Consider the following 7,816-nt stretch of genomic DNA (forward strand, 5'->3'; position numbering starts at 1 on the left):
AGGTAAGTAGAGAACTGCAGGAACAGTAGGTTCTTTTATCTTAAAGTCATTTGACAATCCAGGCAAATCTGAACTTTGGTTTCAATGTCTTCACAATGAGAAGAAAACAGAATTAAAAGCCCAGAGCTCATCCAAGGTGGAGTGCTTACAGGAGACCCTCTTCACATTAAGTTGGAACCGCAAAGGGCCACATACTCAGGATTATCCAGAAGGAAGAGCTAGAAATAATCAGCCCTCACATGGACTTACAGTCGGAATTCATATCAAATGGATAATCCCAAAAACCTCAAGCTGTGAATTTAATTTAAAGTAGTCCCTAGGGAGGCAACAAATGCAAATCCTCTCTGCAGAAAGGCAGCTTCATTCTAGGTCTCAAATTATTTCTACCAATACATTTTTCAAGCACAATGAATGGCACATATGAACACAAAGCATGATGAGTAAAATACAATAAACACCAGAAAGGGACAAGTCAAAACTGTAGATGTTATAATTATCAAACATGAACTATGTGTTTAAAGAAACAAAAAAGGGCAAGTTTGGAAAGATTTGCAAGGAATAGAACACCATAAAAAGTAACATGGCAGATTTAAGAAAGAACCAAATAGAACTTCTATAAATAGTAAATAAGGATATCCACACATATACACACAGATATAAAAAATTCAAGAAAACAACAGACATACATCCATATGTCTAATAAAAGAATATTACAATGTTTATAGCAGCACTATTAATAATGGGCAGAAAATGCAAACTACCTAATGCCAATCAACAGCAGAATGAATAAACTGTGGTATATTAACACAAGAAAATACTAAATAGCAAAGAGAATGACCAATCTACTAATCACACAAAATACAAATGAGTCTCACAAACAATGCTAAAAGAAAAAGGTCAGAAACAAAGAGTACCTACCGTATGATTCCTTATACAAGTACAAAACATATAACAATCTATGCTGCAGAAATTCAGATTACTCTAGAAGAAATATGGTTGAAAGGAAGCAAAAGAGGGGCTTTTAAGGTACTAGTAGTTCTGTTTCTTGTAAATTGCTGATTACATGGATATATTTGGAAAATTAATCAAGCCATATTGCTATGATAGTTGCATTTTTCAGTGTGTGTTACACTTCATTAGAAAGTTTATTTTTAAATCCAGGGATTGGTTTTAGAGTAGACATTGTTTAAGTGAAAATTAGCAAACAACAAAATACATCACTAGAAATTATCCAGAATGCAACACAAAAGACAACAAGACAAAAAGTATGTAAAAAACTAAGTTAAGAACATCAAGCATACATTTAACTGGAGAAGGAGAAGAAGAGATGAACAAAAGAAATGTTTAAACAGATAATGGATGGAAATTTTCCAGAATCAGATAAACGATAACACTCAAAAAGCCAGAAAACGCCAACCGGAATAAACAAAAAGAAATCCATACCTAGCTACATCATAGTAAAAGTATACAATACCAAAGACAAAGAGAAATATCTTAAAATCACCTAGGTAAATAAGGGACTCTTGGCTGTAAAGGACTCATGGCTAATTTCTGTACAGCAATAATGAAAGCTAGAAACAACAGAACAATATCTTCAATCAGCTGAAAGAAACTAACTGCCAACCTAGTAAACACACAATGAAAGTATCAAAGAATAAAGATAAAGGCATTTTCAGGCAAAGAAAAACTGAAAGTATGCCTCCAACAAACTATCACTGAGGAAAATCTACAGGATGAACTTTAGGAAGAAGAAAAGCAATCCCAAATGGAAGGCTGAGATGCAAAAAGCTACACAGATGGCTGGGCATGGTGGCTCACACCTGTAATCCCAGCACTTTGGGAGGCCGAGGTAGGTGGATTGCTTGACGTCAGGAGTTCAAGACCAGCCTGGCCAACATGGTGAAACCACTTCTCTACTAAAATACAAAAAATTAGCTGGGTGTGGTGGTGCACGCCTGTAGTCCCAGCTACTCGGAAGGCTGAGGGAATCACTTGAACCTGGAAGGCAGAAGTTGCAGTGAGCCGAGATCAAGCCACTGCACTCCAGCCTGGCGACAGTGACACTTGTCTCAAAAAAAAAAAAAAAAAAAAGAAGAAAAATAAGTACGGATAAGTAGAAAGTATAAAACAAGATGGCAAACTTTTTAATTTGCTTTTTTTTATTGTAATAGGTTTTTGGGGAACAGGCGGTGTTTGGTTACATGACTAAGTTCTTTAGTGGTGATTTCTGAGATTTTGGTGTACCCATCACCCAAGCAGTGTAGACTGCCCCCAGTGTGTAGTCTTCTATCTCTCACCCCATTCCCATCCTTTCCCCCAAGTCCCCAAAGTTCATTGTGTATCATTCTGATCCCTTTGTGTCCTCATAGCTTAACTTCCTTTTATTTATTTGTTTGGTTGGTTGGCTTTTTTTTTTTTTTTTTTTGGAGACAGACTCTTGCTCTGTCACCCAGGCTGGAGTGCAGTGGTTCACTCCTGGCTCACTGCAACCTCTACATCCTGGGATTAAGCAATTCTCATGCCTCAGCCTCCCAAGTAGCTGGGATTACAGGCATGCATCACCACTCCTGACTAGTGTTTTGTATTTTTAGTAGAGACAGGTTTTCACCACATTGATCAGGCTGGGCTTGAACTCCTGGCCTCAAGTGATCCGCCCGCCTTGGCTGCTTCCCAAAGTTCTGGGATTACAGGTGTGAGCCAGTGCACCTGATCTATTTATTCTTTATAGAGACAGGATCTCCCTATGTTGCCCAGGATGGTCTCTAACTCTTAGTCTCAAGGAATCCTCCTACCTCAGCCTCTCAAAGTGCCAGGATTACAGTCATGAGCCAGCACCCCTGGCCAGTGGCCAGTTTTTGTACAATTTAAATCATTGGATCCTATTTTTATATTTTTGACTGCTAATATTTTTCTTCCATTACATGCATTAACTCATCATTTCACTGACATGTTTTATTAAAATTACCTTTTAATAAGTTTTCAGAAATGTGAAGATTGTGGCAACAAAGGGATTTGTGAACTTTTTTGGGGTAGAAGCTTGTATTCTTCAGAGCCAAGGAAGCATTCATTTTAGAAAGCTACAGTTTCCATACAGAGTAGTTAGCAGATAATGAGTATATCATATGTATATGTATATATATATATATATTTTAAATAGTCCTTCTTTATTGGATAGCCCTGAAGTACAGAGTGTTTATAAGTATAGGAAGGATGATCATAGGCCAAAGAAACAAACAAAAACATCAAAAAACATGATGTTATCTAATTGTAAGATTAAACCTAATGGAAGTCTTAGAAATTGCTAACCTGTCTCCCCCTTATTATTTTCCAAAAGTAATAGTAGTGGATAGCAATTAAGTTTGTATCAGTATATTTAGCATATGTGTAAAAGATTTTTTTTTTTTGAGACGGAGTCTCACTCTGTGGCCCAGGCTGGAGTGCAGTGGCTCGATCTTGGCTCACTGCAATCTCCACCTCCTGGGTTCAAGAGATCCTCCTGCCTCGACCTCCCAAGTAGCTGGGACTACAGGCCAGGATGGTCTCAATCTCCTGACCTGAGCCACCGTGCCTGGCCAGAATTTTTTTTTTTTTTTTTGAGATGCAGTCTCGTTCTGTCACCCAGGCTGGAGTGCAGTGCTGAGATCTCGGCTTACTGCAACCTTTGCCTCCCAGGTTCAGGCGATTCTCCTGCCTCAGCCCCCTGAGTAGTTGGGATTACAGGCATCCACTACCACACCCAGCTAATTTTTTTTTTTTTTAAGGCAGATTCTCACTCCATCACTCAGGTTGGAGTGCAGTGGTGTGATCTTGGCCCAGTGCACCCTCTCTGCCTCCCAGGTTTAAGCGATTCTCGTCATGCCTCAGCCTCCTGAGTAGCTGGGATTATAGGCAGGACCACCATGCCTGTCTAATTTTTGTATTTTTAGTAGAGATGGGGTTTTGCCATGTTGGCCAGGCTGGGCTTGAACTCCTGACCTCGAGTGATCCAGCGGCCTTAGGCTCCCAAAGTGCTGGGATTCCAGGTGTAAGCCACTGCACCTGGCCAAGTAAAAGATATTTTTGAAAGCACTAAATATTCTTTATGGGTTTTAAGACTCCCAAAAATGAGGTTTCAGGTAAATAGGGAAGCTAAACATTTCATCTATCTGCCCATTCATCTTGTCCTCATTTCTGGCATGTCCTCTTATAGGTACCAGGTCTGTATGGTGGATAGACGTGCATCAATCGGTGATTGTTAAACAGTAATACATGCAAGGATTTTCGAGGTACAGTGAATGTCCACGTAACCTTTAACAGGACTGAGGAAAGAGGGAGGAGGTATCTTAGAAAAGGTCGCAGTTTTTCGTAAGAGTAAGAAACCTCCAGGTGCTGGCTGTGAAGAGGGGAAAGGAAGGAGCATGTGAGTGGCTGTTAATTTTACAGATTGAAGGAACAAAAGCTTTGAAGGGAGAAATAACAAGGAGAGTGGTGAGCAGGGGAAGGGATTTGGGATGGTGGCAGGGAGAAGGATGGTATTGTTAGGGCCCTGAATGCGCTAGGCAGAATGCTGAGAGGGACTGTCAAGGGTCAGATGTTCAAGCACCTCATGCATCATGTTAAGGAGCCTAAGTTTATCCCTATTGACGCGTTTTTGTGTTCAGAAAGGATATGCTTAGGTCTGTCATTCTAATGGATTGGGGGAAGGAGGATTGGGAGATGGAAGATAGAAGAGACAAGAGACCTAGAATCTATTTAGACTCTGACAGTGTCCCAGACACTGGAATGAGGATCTGAAGTAGTAGGAACAATGGGGCAGAGACATTCGGTAATATATAAGAGCTTCAGCTGACCAGCCTGGTTATCAGTTTAATGTGACAGAGAAGAGGGAGGAAGAAATATCAGAATGGGATTTCCATTTCAAGAATATAAGTACTAGGCTCATCACCACCACATGAGATAGAAAACACATACACACACACACACACACACACACACACACACACACACACACACACACACACAGAGTGAGTTAATTGAAACATTTCTTATAATGAAGAGATAGACACTAAGTTTTAAATTCCTGGCTTATGATCATGGAATGTTTGTAAAACAAGTCTTGTGTCTACAAATTGTTCACTGGCATATATTAACAAGATGATAATAAGGCCCCCAGATATTCACATTTGTACAAAAGCATTGAATATATTTGCATTTGTCTATATCTAATAAATGTTTATTTTTGTTTGGCACTTTATACTAGTTACTTAGATGAGTGCTTAAATTAATTTTTTTCTGGAGAATTGAATTATTTTGGAAAGCAAAATCTTCCATTTTTATCTGTAAAAAAGTTCTTTTGCTCTTTTTGATAATGTCAGCTGATTCTCATTTTGAAATTTCCTATTTGACTTCTGTCTGTTGTCTTTGTGTGCTCTCTCTCTCCAGCCCCTTCTCCCCAACCCTAGTTACACATTCTCTCACACTTGGTATTCTCTTTTTCTCAGGAATAGTAAATGATTCTTCATTACATTTGTTTCTTGTGGTCCCTCCTCCCCTTCCCCTCCCCTCTTCTTTTTTTCCAACATGGTCTCACTGTTCCCCAGGCTGGAGTGCAGTGGTGCAATTACAGCTCACTGTAGCTTCGACCTCCCAGCCTCAAGTGATCCTCCCACCTCAGCCTCCTGAGTAGCTGCGACTACAGGCTTGCACCATGATGTCTGGCTACCTTTGTTTTTATTTTTTGTAGAGATGGGATCTCACTATGTTTCCTAGGCTGGTCTTGAACTCCTGGATTCAGACAACCCCCCTGCCCTGGCCTCCCAAAGTGTTGGAATTACAAGCGTGAGCCACCATGCCTGGCCTCTTTGTATCCTTTGTGCTTGTCAACTTTATATATTATTTGTTTTCTTGATCTCAACAATTCCAAGACTCAAAGGCCTATTTATTTGATAAAGACTGTGGAAGAATGGCACTATAATACCTCTCATTGTTATTTCTTTTCTCTTAGTTACCAAAGCCAGCAAACACTCCAATCTAAACTTTTGGAAATGGGAGTGTATAGTAGCTAACTTAAAATTGTTCATGAGATTAAAATCTATAATCTCACTTACCAACATTGCCTATCTCAGTGCTTTTCTTTTTGTAATATTTATTTATTTAGAAACACAGTCTTAGTCCATCACCCCGGGGTGGAGTGCAGTGGACAATTATGGCTCACAATAGCCTCAAACTCCTGGCCTCAAGCAATCAGTCCTCCCACCTCAGCCTCCCAAGTTGCTAGGAATACAGGTGCCACCGCCACACCCAGTTTTTTTTTAAATATTGGTAGAATTGGTAGAGAGACAGCGTCTTGCTATATAGCCCAGGCTGGTCGTGAACTCCTTGCCTCAAGTTATCCTTCCACCTCAGCCTCCCAAAATTCTGGGATTACACTCAGCCGCTATGCCTGGCCCTATCTCAGTATATATTTATTTAATGTTCATTTGGCTTCTGGAGTACTCTAGATGATAGGTATTTATATAAAATAATCTGATAAGAAATTGATTAGGAGATTTTACAAAAACCGATACTTAAGGGGAGGTTACATTGCTGGGCAACATGGTATCAAAATAAGACAGGTCAAATTTGAGAAATCTCTGATTCTACAGGTTACCCTACAGGTAACTGACTCAATGTCTCAGTCCTAAATTTCCAGGAGAGCCATTCTGGTGTAAGCACCTGGATTTAGAAGGTGTTTTCACCTAGACAAACATGAGTCCCTAGGCACCATTCCATTATTAGAAATTGAGCATAGATGCTAATTTCTAGAAAAGAGAGCTGGGGTGTCCAGGTGGGCAAGAAGTTGCAGTTTTGATCAGGCTGCTGCTGCTGGTAATTTTTTTCCAGCTACAAAGTTCCAGGATACACAGTTTGCCTCTTTCTCCCCTACCCCCAGCTGGCCCCCCCCCCCCATTATAGGTCAAATTTATTTTTTTTAAAGTTGATAGCATTGATGTATCTTGGAATTGTAATCATTTAAATTCCCAGATAACACACCATGTGATAATCTCTTTATGGGGTTATATCAAGAACCTTTTGTATGTACCACCTCTTCTCCACAGTGATGAAGAAACAAAGGAATGCGTGTTAGTTGCAAAAAGTCTGCGTGAAGTAGACTCCTAGATTATGTGACACTAGGAGCATATAGATCATTTTTTAAGGGCATATAAGTAACTGTGATGATTAATGTTTACAAATTGGTTTTAATTTTTTGAAACTGTTGTTGTGCCATGTAATCCATTATGGTTTTCTTCACAAAAACATTTAAAAGGAGTTTTTTCCTTTATCTAAACTCTTAACCAAAAAATTTTTTTTCTTTTGTTTTGAGATGGAGTCTCACTCTGTTGCCCAGGCTGGAGTGCAGTGGTGCGATCTTGGCTCACTGCAACCTCCTCCTCCCAAGTTCAAGCCATTCTTCTGTCTCAGCCTCCCAAGTAGCTGGGATTATAGGTGTCCACCACCACGCTCAGCTAATTTTTTTTTTGTATTTTTAGTAGAGGCGGGGTTCCACTATGTTGGCCAGGCTGGTCTCAAATTCCTGATATCAGGTGATTTGCCCACCTTGGCTTCTGAAAGTACTGGGATTACAGGTGTGAGCCACTGTGCTGGCGTTGATCAATTTCTTTTATGCCTGATAGAAAGAACAGCTTTGGGGCCTATTTCCAATTTTATTCAACTGTTTTCTAATTTGTTTGTTTCTGCTTTTAAAACTTTAATACTTACTCTACTTATTATGACATTATTTTGTTTATTAAGAATTTATTTCTGGGCCAGGTGCAGTGGCTCACGCCTGTAATCCCAG

Source organism: Pongo abelii, chromosome 19 (assembly GCF_028885655.2).
Source record: "Pongo abelii isolate AG06213 chromosome 19, NHGRI_mPonAbe1-v2.0_pri, whole genome shotgun sequence".
NCBI lineage: Eukaryota > Metazoa > Chordata > Mammalia > Primates > Hominidae > Pongo > Pongo abelii.